The sequence below is a fragment of the Mesocricetus auratus genome, unplaced genomic scaffold (genome assembly GCF_017639785.1).
Source record: "Mesocricetus auratus isolate SY011 unplaced genomic scaffold, BCM_Maur_2.0 Super-Scaffold_100023, whole genome shotgun sequence".
Classification (NCBI taxonomy): domain Eukaryota; kingdom Metazoa; phylum Chordata; class Mammalia; order Rodentia; family Cricetidae; genus Mesocricetus; species Mesocricetus auratus.
In genome coordinates this window covers 22104894-22126212 of record NW_024429204.1, presented here as the reverse complement: position 1 = coordinate 22126212, position 21319 = coordinate 22104894, and the positions used below count along the sequence as shown (strand labels likewise).

The 21319-nt window shown below is 48.6% G+C and overlaps 1 long non-coding RNA gene across 2 annotated transcripts; it reads right to left on the bottom strand.

Moving 5' to 3' along the window:
• Positions 1-322: 322 nt before the first annotated feature.
• LOC121133738 lies at positions 323-13882 on the bottom strand. 2 transcript variants are annotated; one of them, XR_005870713.1, is made up of 4 exons: positions 2113-2148; positions 1223-1755; positions 887-1032; positions 323-427 (listed from the first exon to the last, which is right to left on the bottom strand). It is a non-coding gene; the product is annotated as an uncharacterized LOC121133738 (long non-coding RNA). The 2 variants fall into 2 exon arrangements; XR_005870714.1 differs by lacking the exons at positions 1223-1755; positions 2113-2148 and adding an exon at positions 11390-13882.
• Between the last annotated feature and the right edge of the window lie 7437 nt (positions 13883-21319).

Sequence of the window (21319 nt, the reverse complement as noted above, 5' to 3'; positions counted from 1 at the left end):
TCTGTGCAAAGCCTGTCTGTGATGGGTTTCACACAGATACAAATTCACCGTGACACACTGGGCTGAAGCCTCTAGCCCCCAAATTCATTCCTGTCTAGAATACATGTCTTAGTTGCTTTTTCTCACTGCTATGATAAAATACCTGACAATAGCCAGGCGGTGGAGGAGCACGCCTTTAATCCCAGCACTCAGGAGGCAGAGGCAGGTGGATCTCTGCGAGTTCGAGGCCAGCCTGGTCTACACAGTGAGTTCTAGCATAACCAAGGATACACAGAGAAACTCTGTCTCAAGGGTAAATAAACAAATAAATGGCAAAGGCAACTTAAGGAAGAAAGGCTTTATTCTGGCTCACAATTCAAAGGTGTGGTCCATTATGACAGGGAAATCAAGGAAGTAGGAGCTCGAAGAAGTTGTCACATCACATGTACTATCAGGAAGAAGAGAAAGATGAAAGCTTGTATCTCTCTCTGTCTCTCTGTCTCTGTCTCTCCCTCCCTCCCTCTCTCTCTCTGTCTCTCCCCCTCTCTCTCCCTCTCCCTCCCTCTCCCTCCCCCCCCTCTCTCTCTGTCTCTCTGTCTCTCTCTGGATAAATTCTGTTTTGTTTTTGAGAAATTTCATACAGACCCTCCCACTTCCCTATCGCCCAAATACCCAACTTTTATCTCCTCTCTCTCCCACTGAGTATGGTCTGTGCAGGCTGACTACTCCTGGGCATATGGTCTACCCTGGAGTATGGTCCATATCCCAGAGATCACACCATTAGAGAGAACTGACTTCCCCTATCTCAGCAGAAATAAAATGCTCCCCACCTAGGCGTGGCATACAATGCCCACCTCCCCTGCACCATACTGGGGTGATGTTTGGCTTGAGCTTGTGTAGGTCTTACCCGTGTTGTCACAATTGCTGCGAGCTCAAATGAGCATCTTCCCTGTGGTGTCTGGAAAACAGCTCCCTCGAAGTCATCCGCCATCTCTGGTTGCTACGATACATCTGCTCCCTCTTCTGCAGAGATCCCTGAGCCTTGAGGAGGGGCTGTGAGACAGACATTCCATTTAGGACAGAGCGCTATGAACACATTCTCGTTTTTTTTTATACAGACCAAGATCCCAGCCCAGGGAATGGACCTCCCACAATGGGAGGTGAAGATGGAGAATGGGCCACACCAAGGACACTGGGGAGGGGGGTCGTATGATACTTTATTAGAGAGAGAGAAGTCACTCACATGAGAAGCCGAGAACTGAGGTCAGCGCTCCACTGGTCTCCGACCTCAACGGCAGCCCCAAGAGAGCACGACCCCTCCTTCCTTGAGCTTTATCCCACCTCTGCCCACATACCTGTGGCCACACCTATTTGGGCATGGTCAGTGCTGCAGGTATGTGAGATCTCTACATACATGGTGGTCTTCCCATGGGTATTCCCAAAGACCTTTCTTCCCCGTTAGTCCAGATAGTATCAGGTTGACAGATGAGATTAGCGATGTGTGGCTGGGAATTTAATAAGGAAGAAGGACTTTGCAGGTACTTCTTCTGTTATGATGCACAGGATGGGACTAGTGGAACCCAGTGGAGTAAGTGTGACTTCTTAAGAAGAAATTCAAACAAGAACCAGGTGAGGATGCCACTTGAAGATGGAGACAAATCGGAGTGATGGGTTTACAAGCCACGAACTGCCATCAGACATGAGAAGCTAAGAGGCCACTCTCCCCTTCAAAGAGATCACCACCACGGCAACATCTTAGTCTTCTGGCCTCTGGACCTACAAAATACACTGCTTCTTTAACCGCTGTCCATGGTGCTTTATCTGGCAGCCCAAAGATGTGCGTGAGTATGCTCACACTTGCAAGCCACCCCTTAGAGTATCTACAGGCGGTACTTACACCTCACCTTTGCCCTATTAAGTAAAACTTTGTAACCAAGGAAACATCTCTCCCTCTCAGCTTTGAGAATCTACTAAGAAAAGCTCCCAAAAAATGGTGAAGAACAAAGATTAATTGTTCCTCCGCCTGCTCATTATATGACACTTGTCAATCTTGGTGACCTAGTTCCCTGCCTGCGTGGAATGTCTACCGAGGCCACAGTGGCAGCAACCGCCATTAGCAGCTCTCTCTGTTACCTGATGACTAATCGTCAGTTGGCATCCTTCCTGTGGCACCATTGGAGAAGTTCTAGAAGGTCCCAATTGACTGAGGAGTGAGTAGCCAGGAGCAATTTGATTTGCTTCCCCTAGCATGTGATTCTATGCAGTCAACCAATAAGGAGAACGTAGTCAGTGAAACCCAACAGCCTGTGAGGTTGCTTAGCAACCAGAAAGCAGAGAGGAACGGTCAGCACTCAGTAGGAACAGAAGGGAGGGTCCACACTCCCTGTGATGTGTGAACCATATCTGTACCTGCCTCTGTTCTGGGTGGGAAAGCCTCATGCCACACCAGCTGTCCATGAACACCAATCGTCTTCCAAACACTCCTGTCTCCTTGCCATCTACTCCTTCCTCGTGGAGGTGACTTAAGTGTCCTGGTTCTTCCACAAAAGTCATTTGTCTGCACTCCTCACTGGGGAGGAGACAAATCACCAGTGGTGCTGAGTGAAAGTCATTCATCTTTTTCACTCTCCCTCCCCTCCAAGACTTATGGGCACCAGTGATGCAGGAAAGCATGACTGTTCTACAGAATGAATTTACTACGAGATTAGACCGTGAACAGGAAATAAGCAAGGCCATTTGGACTCTGTCCTACAGTCAATCTCCATCAATTACAAAGGTAGCGTTGTCCCCCACGTGTTCTTCATCTGTGTGACTCCTCAATTTTTCAGGATCAACGTGTTCAGCAAAGGTTCCATGTCCTGGGTTTTCCTGTGTCAGAGGTACAGTTTATTCTCATGACTTGAGGTAGATAATGATCTACAAAATCACTGTAATTGGTGAATGAGAAGGCACTAAATCATTTCTCCTAAGAGAAACGTGTGTGTGTGTGTGTGTGTGTGTTATGTGTACATATATGCACACCCATATAAACTGAAAGTCAGTTACATATCTATATCTATGGAAAAAGAGACTACGGTTTGAATAAATGTTCCCCAAAGCCCGTATGTTAAAGTCATGATCACCCAAATAGGGAGAAGGGATGTTAAGAGGTCAGTCCTAGTGGGAGCTTCTAAAGTCACCGGGTAGTGGAGCCTTCTTGCTTAGCTTGAAGTGGGCTAGTCTATGGCTAGTCCAGACCTTTGAGGTTGGGAGGTGCATATCTTTGACCCTGATATTGAGGCAGGGAGACACACCTTTAATCTGGGTCACACCTTCTGCTGGAAGTCTCCATAAGGACATAGATAAAGGAAACTTTTGCTCTTTGCCTGCTTGTCTTTGCCTTCCTAGATCATATACATGCAATGGTCAACCTTCACTGTCAACCTGACAGGGGCTGCCTATCAGATATTTGCATTATGACTTACAACGGTAGCGAAATTACAGCTATGAAGTAGCAATGAGATAATTTTATGGTGGTGGCGTCACCACAACGTGAGGGTTGCTGCATTGGGAAGGCTGAGAACCAACGCTCTAGTCCTCCATGAAGCAACCCCAAGACAGCATTGGACAACCAGGGGATTCACTACAGGTAAAGGATGAAGGGAAGGAGCATCAGAGAGCGGAGAACCGTCCAACAGGTGACAAAGTCTGGACACCATGAAAGGAGAAACAAAGGGAAGACGGGGAGAAGTCTCCCCGTGCTCAGACAGCATCCACCAGGACAGAGGGAGGTCCCGAAGCCCGGGCTGCCCCTACCCAGTTAACAGCACGCTCCCAAGGTCAGCCACCAGCCAGACCAGCTGGGGTACACAGCTTGGCGCTCAGGGGGTGCCAGGTGCGGGCTGTTATATCAAGAAAGAGATATAAGCAGTGTGGCGGTGCTGTGATCTGCCAGAGCCAGTGAAGGGAAGCGGAAAGTGGGGTGTGTTGGCGATAAAATCCAAGCTACACCCCCCCCCCACGGTCCTTTGCTCGCTACCTTTAACACGTTGCGACAATATTCTCCACAACCATAGCAGTGTTTTATGTTTGCAGGGTTCTCAAGGATAGTATCGTCCCGTCCCCACACCAACAGGCAGAATCAATCCAGGCCACAGTGTTCACTCCCTGCTCCAGAAGACAGATGACACCCAGAGACGAGAAGAGTGGTACCCAGCATCACACCATCAAATGGGGGGCCAGATCCCAGAATCTCTGAGCTCTATACAGGATTAATGAGGAAACAGACGTCCTCGTGCGCTGGGAGGGTCGTCCATTCGCTCTCCATACGTTTATTAAGCATATACTACTAGTTTATTAAGCATCTACTATGCGGTTGCTGCCTCCAGTTCCAGGGAAAGTAGTGAGCGCAGGTGCAGGGGACCCACCCTTGGGGAACTTTGACTCTTTGATGGCACAGCTCACAAACACAGTTCCAGGATTCCCAGGTTTGGTTCTAAATCCTCCTGGGGTTGAACAAGGCCTCTCCCTGCTGTGTGCGAGCTGCATATCCCCCCCCCCATGCCAGCGAGGTCAATTACTCTCTCGCAGTTTTGCCGTAAAGCTTTTCCAGACTCGCGAGTCACTGCTTTTATTAATTACTGTATTAGCTGTTTTACATACCCTAATTATCTCCCCCACGGCACAGACAATTGCCTTTTTTAAAGCTTTTTTTTTCCTTACTCTTTCTGGTAAAAATAGAAAATATGAATATGTATGGATTTTTAACCTTTTTCAGAAAACACGAGCGCCATCTTCTGGACAAAATGAGAAATACCGACATTGATTCACAGTCTCCACTGGAACGACAACTACGGTAATAAAAATATTAATGAGCCAGACTGTGGTGGCACACGCCTTTAATCCCAGAACTCAAGAGGCAGAGATAGGCGGATCTTAGTGAGTTCTAGGCCAGCCTGATCTACATAGCGAGTTCCAGGACAGCCAGAGCTACACAGAGAAACCCTGTCTCAACAAAACAAACAAACAAAAAAATAAATGAAATAAAAATATTGATGATAATAAAAATAATCATATATTTTTAAAACACAAGAGAGTCATAAAATTCCTTTGTGGAGTGTCTTAATTCCTTTAATAGCATAATTAATTATTCTAAAATCTAGCATGAGAACTAGGCACTTGGCAAAACATGTGGGGGAGGGGGGAGACATGGGCAGGTCTGCATTCTGAGTGCTGAGATCAAGTCTGTGATCTCCACAGCCCTACCTGCTGAGCTCTGCTGTTCCCTGAAGTTTAAAGATTTTGGAATGGAAGGAAGGGCAAATCTGGGACGTGACCTGCACAGCAATTTCCTTCAAGATAAAATTTCTACCTTGGGGGGCTGCTCTCTAATACTCAGGATGCTCTAAGAGAAGGTGAAAAGAGTTTGCTTTGCAGGTGTACTCCTTGATCTCGGAAGTCAGCAACCCGAATGCTTCAGGAAGTCCCTGAAGCCAACAGGACCCAATGGAGTCCTACCTCTGCAGACCTGTATAACCCTGAGTACTGAGAGACTCTCAGAAAAGTTTGCCTGTATAGAAGAGGCTCAACCCACTAAGCCACCTAGAGGCAGAGACAACATGAGCTGTCTACAAGACTCTTAGCCGAGCTGCCTGGATCAGGGAGATCAGTTAAGCTAGCTGCCTAGAAGAAGCAAGAGACCATCCAGGATGCCAGGAAGAGGCTCACACCCACTGAGACCATAAAGACCACTGTCAAACATGCTGAACTGCCTGCAGGCTCTGAGGTGTTTGTATGTTGTCTCCCATGCTGGGCTGGGCTTTGGGTGGGCTGTGGCTGTCTTAGAGTTGTTTCTGTTTCTGTCGGTAACACCAACAAAACTCATTGCTTCACCAAATTTCTCTTTGCTGCTGTCCTCGCTTTTGGGTCTGTCATTAGTTATCCATGTCTCCCTGGGTGCCCTAGTTAGTGATTGGTGCTGTTTTGATTTGATTTGGGGTTTTTGTTTGTTTCTTTGTTTGTTTTTCTGACTTAACCCAAACCAAAGTCATTTGGGAAAAGGAAAATTTAATAAAGCAGGCTGTGGGTAATTTTCTTGATTAATTATTGCCGTGGGAGGGCCCAGACTACTGTGGGTGGTACCACCCCTTCCTGGGCAGGTGCTCCTGGGTTCTATTATATATGTATTTAAAAGAAAAACAGACTGAGCAAGGTTCCTGTCCTGACTTCCTTCGCTGATCAACTGTGACCTGAGAGTTGTGAGCTAAAATAGGTCCCTCTTGAGTCATGTTATGCTATCACAGTCCCAGAAAACCAGAGAGCCCAGGAAAAATGTCACACAGCAGACTGTCCCAGAGAGTGTGTGGTACAACCAAGATCTGAACCTCCTTTTATTCCTCCATCGTGTGTGAGTCCAGAACACTGTGGTGGTTCCTCTATTCCAGCTGCATTCCCTTCTGCATCGTTTGCACTTCCTGGATTCCCAGGCCTCACTCCCTCAGCCTGCAAGCAAGCCGAACTTACACACACACACACACACACACACACACACACACACACACACACACAGAGAGAGAGAGAGAGAGAGAGAGAGAGAGAGAGAGAGAGAGAGAGAGAGAGTTAGTATTCAGGTATCTGTACCAGCTTTGACAGGATACGCCCTCAGCTGCGGCCACTAAGAGCACCACCTGTGCACATTCACTGTGTTCCCTTTTAAAAGGGCCCCGCCCACCTCCTCTCTCTCTCTCTCTCTCTCTCTCTCTCTCTCTCTCTCTCTCTCTCTCTCTCTCTCTCTCCCTCCCTCTCCCCCCCTCTCTCTCTCTTTCTCTTTCTCTCTCCCTATCTATCTATCTCTCCCCTGCTGCTCTAGTCCCTGGAAGCCAGTCTCCTCCCTCCCCTTTCCCTTTTTAATGATCCTTTTTTCCTTAATTAAAAAAAAACTCCACTTGAACTCTGCTGCATGGTGTCTTTCTCTCTTGTACCACTTTTTAAAAATTACAACACACACAGACACGTGTGCGCGCACACACACACACACACACACAAACACATAAACACACACACACACTGCCCAGCACTGTCTGGTTCTGCACCTAGCCACTGCTGTGTTTCCTAGAACAATGGGTATCACGTTGTTGAAGACCTCTTGCCTCTGCAACAGCCTTCAACATTCGCTATCAGCATTTCCCTGCTGTTGGGGAAACTCTTAAGATGGAAGGAATCAGGGCTGGAGAGATGGCTCAGTGGTTAAGAGCACTGGCTGCTCTTCCAATGATCCAGTTCAATTCCCTGCACCCACCTGTCTGTAACTCCAGTTCCAGGGTTTCTTGACACCCTCACACAGACACACATGCAGTCAAAACACCAATGCACATAAAAAAGTAAATTATTTTTTAAAAAGGTATCCTGAGACCACAGCCACCCAAGTCAGGCAGGTGAGTTTTCCAACAACTCCACTCGTTCCTTAGGTGTTCTTGCCTCTAAAACGAGGATAATAACGTCGAGCTGTGAAAAGCTCAGTGATAATTAAAAGAACTTCATGTTGGAAGGAGCTCCAACAGGCCTTCACACCTCTAAGTGCTGGGATTGCTCCTACACAATACCATTTTGTGAGCCACAAATCCTCCACCAACTGTGAAGCTAGTTAGAAACTGAGATTTAAAGACTGCTTCATGCTGTGAGAGTATGCCTTGTTATCTTAGTAGACGAGAGAGGTTAGGCTCCCATGGGGACTTTCGACATTCCATTGAGTACTTCCGTGTTCCGGGCTCCACTTCGATACCATTGAACACCACCAGTGTGTTCAGAATACGTCACGGTCCGGCGCTCAAGGCTCTGTCTACACAGAAGAGGGAAGATGATGCCCTTTTCATTTCTCCCACACTCATACACTAGGACCAACGGGAAGTTGGGAAGACGCCCGCCTCACCTCATCATGGACAACAGCAAAAGAGCATCACAGAGCATCGCAGAAACAGCGGCTTGCTCTCCTGATTCTGCATGTACCCTGTGTGTCCTCAAACAAGCCATCTACATCACCTGCCAGGTGAGTGTCAGCCCAGACAATGAAGTGCTAAGCAAATGTCATGCATGGCAAATGTATTGTGAACTAAGGGGGGGCACTCCCGTGTTAACATCTATGAGGCAGACTGACTAATTAGAATCTCTCAGTCATGGAGGGCCAAAGTTTCCACCCAGAACCAAATCATCTCGGGCTAGTGTAGTGGCATCTCACCTTGCCAGCGACTTTGTGTTAGTGGTCATGACCACTTTGGGTGTGACTAGAAGGTGGGGAAGCAGAAGGTCCAACTAGGAGACGAGGAGAATTTTGGGAAAGGCAGGCAGAGAGAGCCTCCAGGAGAGACCATGGTGTGCCAAAGGAGTAACAGGTCTGGGCATTCTCCAGTAAGCCAAGACCACGTGGAAGTACACAGATTTATAGAAATGGGATGATAAGACAGAGCTAGCCAATAAGAAGCCCTAGCCATCAGCCAACAGTTTTATAAGTAACATATGTCTTTGTGTGTTATTTGGGGGCAAATCAGCTTCAGGTCCAAGCTGGACAGAAAAACTCTAGCAACAGGCTAGCTTCAGTCCCTTAATGAGTACCCGTTGCCCACCTCTGTCTAATTTATCATGCTCATGACTATCTCATGAAACCTTTTAGAATGTAGGAACAGACCCACCCCCCACCAATGCCAAAGCTAAGATTTCCCATGGTTGGCCAAATAAAACTCACCTACCAGGGCTCTCGGGAATTACCTCCATTTGGTTCTGTAGATACAAAACCTGTCTTTTGTCTAAGTTGTTCTGGTATCAGTAAAGACTCGGGAGTCAGATATTGGGGTGAAGACCTAATAGGTCAAAGGAGGAGGAGCAGCCAGATGACCTTCTCCCCACACTCTCCAGCCCCAGATGGAAGGAAGAAGAGCTCCAAATTGCCAAGTTCCTCCCTGCTCCTTCCTTGGCCTTTCTGTCTATGTCCTGAGTCTTTCATATACTCTATGACTAATTCTTGTCAACCAATTGCTAGCTCCACCCCCTGATTCAAGGTTAACTTTATTAACACACTCGGGGGTCAGAGTGTGATCAAATACCCCACAACAAAAAACCTTCAAGAAACTGTTACCACCTTGGACCATGGTATATGGGGCAACCTGAATCCGCATTCCCGGACCGTGGTCACTCATTCATATCTGACTCCAGAGTAAACTCCTATTCTCTTTGAGGTGGGTCCTATGTATTGTGTTGACATTGCTGATAAGGCCTCAATTCTATTTCACCCCCTTTTCACATACTGTGAGCAAGGTCACTCAGAGCAAAGCCTACACTTTCCAGATGTTTCCGCAGGTAGGCATGGTCAGGTTCCTCCAATGGAATGTAAACAAAATGGCATGTGATAGACTCCAGGAAATTCTAGGAACCTTTTTAGAGACAGTTGGCTGGCTGAGCTCAGAATCCATTCCTCCCCCCTTCTCTTCCTGGCTGTGTTTTAAAGGTAGATGTGACTACTGAAACTCCATTCTGGGCCACAAAGGACAGTGGCTAAAGTTCACACAGTGACATGGAAAGACAAGATAACCAGGGTCCCTGAGGACTTTGTGGAGTAAGACCATCACAGAAATCCTGGATGGAACTACCTGCGTCTGTCACATGAGGGATGCATACCTACTCAAGCTGCGGTCACCTTGAATTTTCCGACGCCTGTCACCTAACATGACTCTGACACTGTTTGCCACCGCTGCTAATGTCGTGCCAGTACGGCATTCCCTGCAAAGATGCCATGCAAGAGAGCAAGAAGGAAGAGTAGACAGTCGGTGCCAACCACAAAGAGTAGACAGTCGGTGCCAACCACAAAGAGTAGACAGTCGGTGCCAACCACAACCTTCAAGACAGCTCTTATAGACTGGATATTTTTATCCAGTGAATTCCAAGTACCAGCAATTTGGTAGCGTGAGAGCCATGCTCACAGTCAAATTCACCGTAGAAATTAACCACATCATGAATAACTTATTTAATGTTGACTTCAAAGTACCTACTGCATCCTGTAGCATGAATAATAAAAACCCAGAGACAGATGTTGGGCTTCCATCTGAAGATCAGAGAAGCAAAGCCAGCCGGTAGCTCCTACTCTACCAAGGCTGAAACGGAGATCCGTCTTCCCTGTGACTGGAAACTAAATCTCACACAAGACCCTTTGCCTCTTCCTTACATTCTCTCTAGGGCTGGGGTTAAAGATGTGAGCTCTGTTTATTTTTTTAGACTGATTCACTCTCATGTAGTCCAGGGTGGTCTTGAACTCAAAGAGAACCATCTGCCCCTCTCTCCTGAGTCCTGGGATTAAAGGTGTATGCCACCAGTGCCCAGCTTCTATGGGTAACCAGTGCGGCTGGCTTTGCATTCTGAACCCCAGGCAAGCTTTATTAAATCATAAACAACATACCACTACAGCACCCCAAGTGTTAGTCTGTGTGGGAGGTAAGACACGGTCCCAGCCCTCGAGTTTCACAGTCTGATAGAAGATGGAGAAGGTTAAGTCACAGAGCTTGTGGTACAATGGGATCAGGTAAGTGGCAACACACAGGCTTGCTGGTGAGGACCACTGGGAGGAGTCGGTGCAGTCTCTTAAAGCAGATGTTCGAACATGATCAAACACGCAGTGGGCCATCCAGAGAAAAAAGAATAGCAGAACGTGACAGACAGGCAGCTGAAGGCCGAGGCAAGCAGAAGCCACCCCTACCATAGACCACAGAGCAACGCATGGGCGTGGGGGATGCCCGGGTGACCCTGTGGTCTCCCTGGGTTTCACTTGTCTGGTGACTCAAAGGCTGACGTGGCAAAGCGGTGGCCCTGGGGGTGGCCACAGGGGTGGTTTCTAACCACGACACTTCTGCATTTCAGGTCACTGGTAATGAGACATACCGTCCTTGTGGATCGCAAGGGAGAATGCATCAAAGTGCTCATGGCAGGGAGAGACAAGTGTGGGTAGACCTTCAGGAGGGTAGTCCAAACCCCATGGCGACAGGGACCCCAAGGGGGCAGCTGATTTCGTCATGGAGTCCTCTCCAATTTTCTGTACACCGGACACGTCTTGACGTATCTCAACAAGGCTTTCAGTGCCCTGCCCCGCCCCATTGCACCCCACTACCCCACCCCCACAGCCGCGCAGGTCTGCTTTCTCCAAATCTTCTTTGAGCCACTCCCACAAAGCCCCTGGCCTGACTGGAACTTACAGGAATAATCTAGGTCATGTGAAGGATGGCGGATGTCTTGAATACCAGGCACCAAAGTCAATCATTGCTGTTTAGCCTAGTGAATGACCAGAGTGATGCCGCGACCATTAGACACACGGCAGACAAGTAAACGGAAACTCGAGAAAGCCAAGAGTGATGTATCAAACTTCCAGGAACCAGTATGTAGAAGATTTACTTACCAATTCAGTGCTTCTCTGCTATGCCAGAGATCACCAGTGCGAACGATACAGGCCATCTGGGCCGGAATGGCCGGGGGTGTTTTAAAACGCCGTCCCGCACAGTCATGGTCACGACTGGTACAGTACGGTGTGAGGAAAGTGTCTTACCACCCTAGCACAGGGTCTGCCACAAACAAGCAATGGCGCTCTCTGCAAATCACACAGGCTCGATGTGCCTCCGTTTCCTGACATGCGCATGTCAGGTTTTCAGATGCATTAAAACCATGTTTCAATGCGCACGGTAGGCCTAGGAGATGCAGCTAGAATGGACTAGATTGTGGGAAGTCAACAAAGGCGCTTAAAGTGCAGTCGTCACCGTTGTTTTGTGATATGACTCCCCAAGAAACAATGGCACAGAAAGGGGGAGGGAATCTGTCAGTGTCGCTGAAGGAAAAGTCAGAGGGCCGAATCCCAAAGGGCAGGGAGCAGTCGAATGACCTTTCTTGGTTTCTATGCTGGATTTGGTGTCACTGTTATTCCTCAGGAAATGTCACCAGAGCTGTCGTTGGAACAGGGTGTGTCATCTGCTGGGAGTTTGACGTCAGGATTCTCAGGTGAGTGAGGAGATAGTGAGTAACACCATCTTGTTCAAGCTACCAATGCTCTTCTCCAAGAAAGGAACTGCAATTGCCTATAGTGGCCACCAGGGGGAGGCAAACAGGGCTGCATGAAGAAACCAAAGTTCTCACCTAAGGTGATTGGCACTAGACACGTTGTTTTCTCTCATGCTGCTCCCTTTCTTGTAAATGCCTGGCTCTAGCCCTTTAGCCAATTGTCGGCTTCCCAAATGACTTCTTTGTAGTCTAACCAACGTAAACCCCAGAGGATGGGAGAGCCATGGACAGCAGCCCTGTGCTGCTGACCTGAAATGATCCTTGACTCCCGGGGTCTCCACCCTGTTTCTGCAGCACCGCCATCCATTCTGTGACTTCCAGATAGACCTCCAGGCTTACAGCCTCCCTCCGCAGCTTGCACAATGGCTCCCCAATCCTGTTTCCTCTTTTCCCCGGGCACGCAAGACCACCGGATCTCCCTCGCAGTCAGGTCAGGAGAATTGTGGCCAATAGGGAGCTCCTCACCGCCTCTGACCTATTGCCACACTTTCTCTTCCCCTTCCACAATGACTTCAAAAGCTCCTTGGTTAAGGCGACAGTCACAAAATGGAAGGGGACAGGTCCTCAAGTCCTGCTTGTTGAGAAGACACACTCCCAACCACCACCGCATACTTAGCATCAAAGCAAACATAAGTGTCAGGCCACCAAGAGTGGAGGGGGGTTGGCAGCAGAGTCTGGAATCTACCACTTAGACTGACACCATTAGATTAACACCAGCCATAACCCCTGGCTAATCCAATTCCCATCGTCACTGGCACTGCTGTCACCGGCATGATGACCGTTAGTACCGTGGCTGTTCAAAGAGTCTCAGTGGTAATGTTATGGGATGAAGACCCAACGACCACTCAGCCTGACCAAAGTTCGAGTTGAGAATCTGTATTGCACAGGCTGGTGACTGCCTGGAGAGAAACACTTCCCACAGAGCATGCCCAAATGCTGAGCAGAGGGGACTTTTAAAGACAAACAACACGGGAAAGCTAGGTGCTGGTTGGCGGTTGCAGGGGGAAGCAAGCCGATTAACAGGAGACAAGAACACGCAGTTAGCTGGGACGTTTCTGTCTGAGTTTCCAGAACAGGGTTCTGTGCCTTCCCACTGGAATTTTCTGGGCAGCGGGTAGAAACCAAAGATGGCTTCAGCTGAGGCGAGATGGAGGGACCTTTGCCCTGCGACAGTGGTGTGTCATTATTAAGGCATTGGCTCTTGAACCTATGAGGCACCTACTTCGTACTGGGTGCTGTCACTGGGACATTTCTGTGGCAGCTCCAGTGTTTTATAGAATGATGCTGCAGTTGCGTATGACCTGTGCACATTCTCCCGACTTCCTTAAGTCTCCTCTGGATTGTTCATTGCACCTAACACAGCGTCAACACAAGGAGCATGGCGGTGACGCTTTGCCGTTTAGGGAAAACGGGTGTTCACCACAAATGCCGTGCCCCCCCCCCAGCATTTTTGATCGGTGGCACTGTCAGCATATTTGGAAGGCCGCCTGTACTGGAGACCTCCATGGTTACAGTGAGACGATTCAAGACAGTCAAGGGTCTGATTCGTGTGACACTCGGCACACAACACAGGGAACGGTGCTGCTGTTGGGGTGCATAGTCAGTTGTGACGAAGATTGTCCAATGGCGTGACTCCGGGGTACAGAGGCTGTTTCCTTGACCTCCACTCCTCTCTCTTCAGGAATTCATAGGTTTTCCTGATCTCGCCACACCCTGAAATCCTCACTGAAAGCTTGCACCCATTAGGATAATCGATACCGTTGTAAACGCCAGCCTCCACAGACACAGCTAAAGCAATGCGCATGCTCACTTCTCACTCCCACCCCAGCACCCGCCTACAAGACGGAAATGATCACCCCCGCCTCAGTGTGAGGCCTGAAAACAAATCCGTTCACGGAGCAGGCTCCTGAACAGAGCCTCTGTCCCTTCTCATGACTTCCCTGACGGTAGGGCCAAGAGGGACAGCCCAGCAGAACATGGAGCACGCAGCTGCTGCTGCTGCTGTCTCTCTCAGGCAGGATGGGAACTGAGAGTGTGGGAGAGAGGTGTGTCCCCACTTCTTGATCTACAGAGACACCCTGAGGAGTCAGGGGCCAGTGCAGACTCGCGCAACCCAACGGCAGAGATGCGCTTGTGATCACTCTGCGTCATTAGCCATCTTCTAGGGAGCTGGGACACAGTGGTCCCCGGCTTTGACACCTACAGCTTCTGTAATGTTTAACCGTTTATCTCTTAATGTCTTCCAATGTTCAGTATTCCTTCTTAAGACTACAGTTGGCCCTCCTGGTTTGTGCCTTCCGTATCTATGGACTTTAACAAGCACCGCAGAAAATATGGGGAAAACAATTATGTCAGTACTAATACGCACTGGAGCTTCTCACCTCTACCTCAGGCTCTGAATGGGCTGGCCCTGTCTCTCTGAGCTCTCACCAGGTCTCAGACTGTCACCTCTCCCTAGTGTGGCTGGAGAATGAGTGCATCATACTGAGACCTTCCTTATGTCTTACATACTTCCCTAATGCTGGGATTAAAGGTGTGAGCAAGAATTCTCTTTTAGACTGATTCACTCTTGTGTAGATCTGGGTGGCCTTGAACTCACAGAGATCCGGCTACCTCTGAATCCGGAGTCCTAGGATGAAAGGTGTGCACCACCACCTCCTAGCTTCTGGCTGCTGGGAGGTGTGTTTCACCACTGCCTGATCTTCATAGCTTGAGGCTGACTTTGCTTTCTGAATCCTCAGTCAAGCTTTAATAAATCATCAATAATACATCATTACACACTAGTGTTGTGGGAACTTGGCCGTTCGGTCTAATGACCAATGGAATGGAGTAGGTTGGCCCTATGGGTATGGCCTTCTCTGGCTGCGTGACTGGATAAGAACTGAGGGCCAAGGGTTGCACGCTCTCCTGGACCACGTAAGAGCTGGCAGAGCTACATCTTGGTTTGCATCCTCTTTTGGAACAGCGCGGTGGTGGCGGGAACGGTGACGGTGTGTTGGCTGGACCTGCAACAGCAGCTGTTTTGTTCCGTCCTGTGACTGCAATGCTTTGACTTCCCGACTTGTCTGTCAGTAAACCACACTTGACCCTGTGCGGATCGTTGCTTTACACTGGCCTTTTGCTTGTCACTACACTTTAAACGAGCCAATCGAAGCACTGTATAAAGTGGATGGGTCACATAGGTATTATAAGTGATCTGGAGATTAAAATTTAGATGAGGATGTGCATAGTTTATGTGAAAATATCCCAGCATTTTGTGGGAGGGACTTGAGCACCTGCAGATTGTGGTTTGTGAAGACTGAGAACACCCCTCCATGGGTGCTGGGCGATGACTGTACTTCCTATCAATGCCATAGATGGGAATATGGTGAAGGAGAATAGGGCCAGATGAGGAACAGAAAATTGTCTGAGAGAAATCCCGTCTCTGCTCCTTGGCACCTGGGAAAGTCTGGACAGCTTATGCGGCCCTTTTAAATCTGCACGTCTCAATATGTTTCACCAAGGAAGAAAAGAATCTACTCATCAGGCAGCTGGGAGGATCAACACCCAGCACACAGTAGGCAACCAACACATAGTAGGCAGGTAGCTGGGCGGATCAGTGCCCAGCACAAGGTAGGCAGGCAGCTTCGAAGATCAGCACCCAGCACAAAGTAGGCAGGCAGTTTGGAGGACCAGTACCCATCACACAGTAGGCAGGCAGTTTGGAGGACCAGTGCCCATCGCACAGTAGGCAGGCAGTTTGGAGGACCAGCGCCCATCACACAGTGGGCAGCTTGGAGGATCAGTACCCAGCACATAGTAGGCAACCGACTGGGAGGACCAGCACCCAGCACACAGTAGGCAGGCATCTGGGAGGACCAGCGCCCAGCACACAGTAGGCACTTCATAAACGGTGGTTATTCTTATGAATGAACAAACTTGCTACAGACAGAGAAGAACCACAAAGACTGGGGATGGAGCTCAGCTGGGAGAAAGCTTGTCTTACATGCATGAGGACATGTGTTTCATACCCAACACACACACACACACACACACACACAGAGATAGACAGACAGACAGACAGACAGACAGAGACAGACAGACTGTGCATGAGCCGTTGACAGGCCACACATTCCACACTGACACACACACACACACACACACACACACAGACAGACAGACAGACAGACAGACAGACAGACAGAGAGACTGTGCATGAGCCGTTGACAGGCCACACATTCCACACTGAGACACAGAGAGAGAGAGACAGACAGACAGACAGACAGACAGACTGTGCATGAGCCGTTGACAGGCCACACATTCCACACTGAGACACAGAGACAGACAGACAGACAGACAGACAGACTGTGCATGAGCCGTTGACAGGCCACACATTCCACACTGAGACACACAGTGATGTAACCCATGCCAAGCTGTCCTATTAAACAGTACACTGAAAGGACAGGCGACCTTGGAGGTCCGGTTAGCGCGGCTCCGGACTTGAGGTCACATTAGCACGGCTCTGGACTTGCTTTCCCATCTCTTGTTTGCCTGAGAGCTGAACTGTGCAGGGAAGAGCGATGTCCTAACCCCCTGTTTTGGTTCCTCTAGAGGCAGCCAGAAGATGCATGCCTGCCCAGAACTCTTCTGTGGGAAATAAGGCTACTTCTCAAGGCCGGTTGCTCAACCCCGGGCTCATTAACACTTTCTTCTTCTTGAGGTTTGTTTATCTACAGATCTCAACGTGCCTCAGAACATTCATTACCGCTCCCAGCACCCTGTGTGCCCGGAATCACAGTCCCCATTCTGCAGATGGGGAAAATGACAGAGGATGGGGCCATTAAGTGAGCAGAGAATGAGCTGTGGCAAGAAGGAACACAGTGACTCATGATCCACTGGGGGGATGCCACCCCACAGACCAGGTGTCCTGGAATGGACCCACAACGGCATAAGGTCACATTGTTCCCTCTGCTCGTACCGGGCAAATCCCTGCGCTCTGACGGGCATGGTATTTCCTACTTTTTTGTTGTTGTTGTTGGCTGGAAAGCCGGGGAGGTTCCCAAAGGACCATTTCTCCTTCCCATTCAGTGGCCACCAGAGCAGATGCCCCCAAAGGTGTTTCCAGTTCAACCAGATTTGACTAAGAGATTACAGCCCAGAAAAAGAAAGAGGTCTGTCACCAGCGTAAGGTGGCTAAGAAAATCGATGCGACACAGAGACAGCAAGATGGAGGACAGCAGCAGAAGATGGGATAGGAGGAGCCACAGGAGCTCAAAGCTTAGACCGGGAAGACATACAGAGAATCTTCAGAGTTCAGCAAACTTTTGAAACCCGTCCAAAACAAGGAATTAGAGCATTTGTGTGAGCCCTCAATTTACTGATCAAAGGGTCACCTCTCCACCGTTGCTCTAGGGGTTAAATTCTAACACACAAAGTTAGGGGTACATCCAAAACCCTTCAGTGTCTCAGTGAAGCCATCAAATATCTTTAAGAAGCTTAACTTCATGAAGAAAAATTCATGATAAACAAATTAGGGACTGGAGAAATGATAACTACAGTTAAGAGGGCATACTGCTCTTGCAGAAGACCTGGGTTCAGTTCCCAGCAACCACATGATCACCCAACCATTGGTAACTCAAGCTCCAGGGAATCCAATGCCCTCCTCTGGCCTCCAAGCACTAGGCACACATGTAGGTACACAGACATACCTGAAGGTAAGCACTCATAGTCATAAAAAATACATAAATCCTTTTGAGCCAGTCCTTGGTGGGATCACCATCCGTCTGTACCCTATCTCTGTGGGCCACCCATCAAGAATACCCTCAGGGCACATCTGACTTCTGGAAGATGTTCAGAATCATGCAAAAGAGACAGAACTATTAGTAACAAATAGGCATTCACACTGACCATGGTGAGCCTTGATTGCGCTATTTCAACCAAAGCATCCCAATCTGAGGCACACACAGCATGTGAGAGAGCCACTGTTCAGAGGTAGCATGCTGTGTGGGTTACACTGAAGAGAACATTACCTATCCTCTATCAAAGTCTGTCATTTGGCCAAGAGGGGAAAACAATAACCCTTCCAAGAGCCGTAAACCACTCAATATGTTGCTCCTACACTGGGACTCAGTAGCCCCAGATTTCTCTGAACAGGACAATTACCTGACGCTCTATCCACAAACTCGATTTGTTTTCTTGCTGATTTTTGGAGAGCTATTTGATTGCGTATTATGAGCTGTTTTGTTTGTGTCCCAGAGTTGCTCACTCCACCTCTGAGCTCACTGTTTAAACCTGTGTTTACATTCAGCCAGCCTCCAGCCCCAATTTCAGAGCCCAGGGAAACAGAGACACACCCAGCTATGATTGGGAGCTAGCCTTTGGCTCATGACATTTTCTCTTTGAAGCAATGGCTCATTGTGTGACCCAGGCTCCCCTCTATCTCTTCATCCTACTCCCTCCTCTTCCCAAATGCTGGGATTACTGGCATGAGCCACCATGCTTGACTGGCTCCTGACTCAACCCCACTCCTGAGCATAATTTCATCTGCCTTATCAAACATAGAAAGATGACAGAGAGGGAAAATGTGGAAGGCTGTATGGTGGCAGCAGCATACGCCTTTAATCCTAGTTCTTGGGACGCAGACACAGGTGGATCTCTGTGAATTCAAGGCCAGACTGGTCTTCAGAGTTCAAGGACAGGCTCCAAAGCTACAGAGATACCCTGTCTCAAAAACAAAACCTAGTGGAAGAAACATAGGTCATCATCACCTTATGACTGTGCTGGTCTATTGTTGCTGCTGGATTTAGTCTATTGTAAGAAGTTGTCTGTGTCTTGGGACAGCTACCAGAAACTTCCACCAGCATCTGAATCTCCAGTAAGTATGAATTTGAGGTGTATTTGTAGCACCTCTGAGTCAGTCAGTGCCATTTGTGTACACAGTGGTGAAGGACAAATATCCCGGAATCACTTTCGACTTAGGGTCTTCAGTGACCCAGGAAAGAGCACCCCACGGGCCTACTTAATGTATCAGACCCTTGTCTTCTAAGCTCAAGCCTAGATTGGAGTCAGTCTCTGAGAGCACGGGCCAACGCTGAAAAAAATAACAGTCTTCGTGAAGATTCAAGTTCTGCCACCAACAATGAAGAGCGTGGGTTTAGCATTTCTAAAGGATTTACAGGTTTTCTAATTAAATCCAAGAGGTCTATCCTTTACCTGTTCCCCTCATCCTAAATCCTCCCCAGACCCCAAATCCATCTTTAAGGCAGTGGACCATTGCAATTAAGGGATTCTTTAAGGGCTTTTGAGACAAGTTGGACAAAAAAGGAGATCTATACCAGGTAGATCTGGTTTGAGTCCTAGTTCTGACTCTCGCTAGCTATAATACAAACTCCCTGGCCTCTGTTTTCTGTTAACAGTGAGAGTAGGAATCCCTACCTGTCTGATTAGTCAAAATGAAACCTGCATGTAAAAATGCTAGAACCTTGCAGACAGCATGCTGTGTGCTCAGCTAGTAGTAAAAGGCGTCAGCCATGTGCTGGTCACAACCCTAAGAGCTCTCCATAACATGAGTAGAGCACTGGCTTTGCTCTTCATATTTTATTAGATATGGAAATAGATGCCCAGAGAGGATAATGGTGCGCCCTGTGCCATGAAAGCACTAAATATTACACCTGGAACTCGAGCCCAGGTGGTCTGGCTGAAGCCTAGGCTTTTCTCAAATACCCTCCATAAGTTAAGCACAGGGATTACAAAAACTAAGATCTAGAGCCTTCTCTGGGGAACATGAACATCAGTTGGAAATCCAGGCACACAAGCATTCAACAGCGTCATATAAGGAAGGGAAGGCTACACACAGAGCGTTTGAGGGGCTTGCGAAAAGCACCTGGATCAGGCAGGCACCCTCGGGAAGGACACAGCTGAACGAGAGGAGCAGAAGAGATGGTTTATGCAACAGGTGGGTCATTGTGTCTCCAGGAAACCATGGGAATTTGGTGCAGCCAGGACTTGGGGGGAGGAGGAAGAGTCATGCTGAAGAGGCAGAAGGTTGCTCAGGGGCTTGGTGGGAGAAACAGGAGAAACAGGCATGCTAAGGAGAGACGCCCAGAAGAGCTGGATCACAGCTGGAATTCCAACACTGGGGAAGCTAAAGCAGGGGGTCGCTCTGATTTGGAGGCCTGGACTACACAGTGAAACCTTTCTGCTTCTCTCTCTCTCTCTCTCTCTCTCTCTCTCCCTTTCTCTTCCTCCCTCCCTCCCTCCCTCTCCCCACGAGGAGAGACAGACAGACAGACAGAGATAGAGACAGACAGACAGAGAGACGGAGACAGAAACACAGACACGAGGAAATACTAAAAGAGCTCCCTCGCTCAAAACCAACATAGCCAGCACCTTGACCTCGAGTTTCCCAGAACAGATAAGAAATAAATGTCCATGGCTTAAGCTGCCCGGGCTATCGCCCCTTGTCTTAGAAAACTGTGCAGGTTATGGTGGCTCCCAGGAACACAAAGACATCGAGAGTTAGTCTAGAAGTCTCCACTCAAATTGGCTCTCAGTTTCACAGTGTAAGGGTGCGGAACAGTCTTTAGGTAAACAGTCATGGCTGCGACTTCCCTTCTCTAGCTCTCTCAGATTCATCGCATCCTCCACAAGGCTCCCTTCCTGGCAGCTCAATGATTATGGTACTTTTGACATTTGCAAGTATCTCTCTCTCTCTCTCCCTCCCTCTCTCTGTCTCTGTCTGTCTGTCTGTCTCTCTCTGTCTCTCTCTGTCTCTGTCTCTGTCTCTGTCTCTCTCTCTCTCACACACACACAGTCTGGAAAGTGAAGGGGTCAGTGGGCAAACCATATAACTTACCCTGAGCCTTGGTTTCTTCATGTGTAAAGTCAGCCTAGCTGAACCTGCCTCCCATACTTCTTGTGAGGATTAAAGGAGTGAGTTCATACACCAGCACCTCACAGTTAACAAATGCCCATGTCCCTTCCGGCCGCCCTTTAACAAGTTAAGAAATGGCAGCGACATCAAGAGTAAAGAACACCCCCAGAAACCACCGTATCAAATCTCATCACTTCCTCTCTCAGATACCGTCCATGGGTCCTCACTGCCTGAGTCACAGAACGCAAACACCAGGTCACCCTCCAACCTTATTTCCTGGCCCTGTGGATTGATCTTTCTACTCCATTCCTGAGTGGCACTATTTTCACAATGCCCTTGCACCTTGTCACTCCTCTCTGTGGCTCCGTGGTTTAACCAAATTCATATTCATGTGGAATGCTTATCTCCCATTTGTCATTCTAAGCC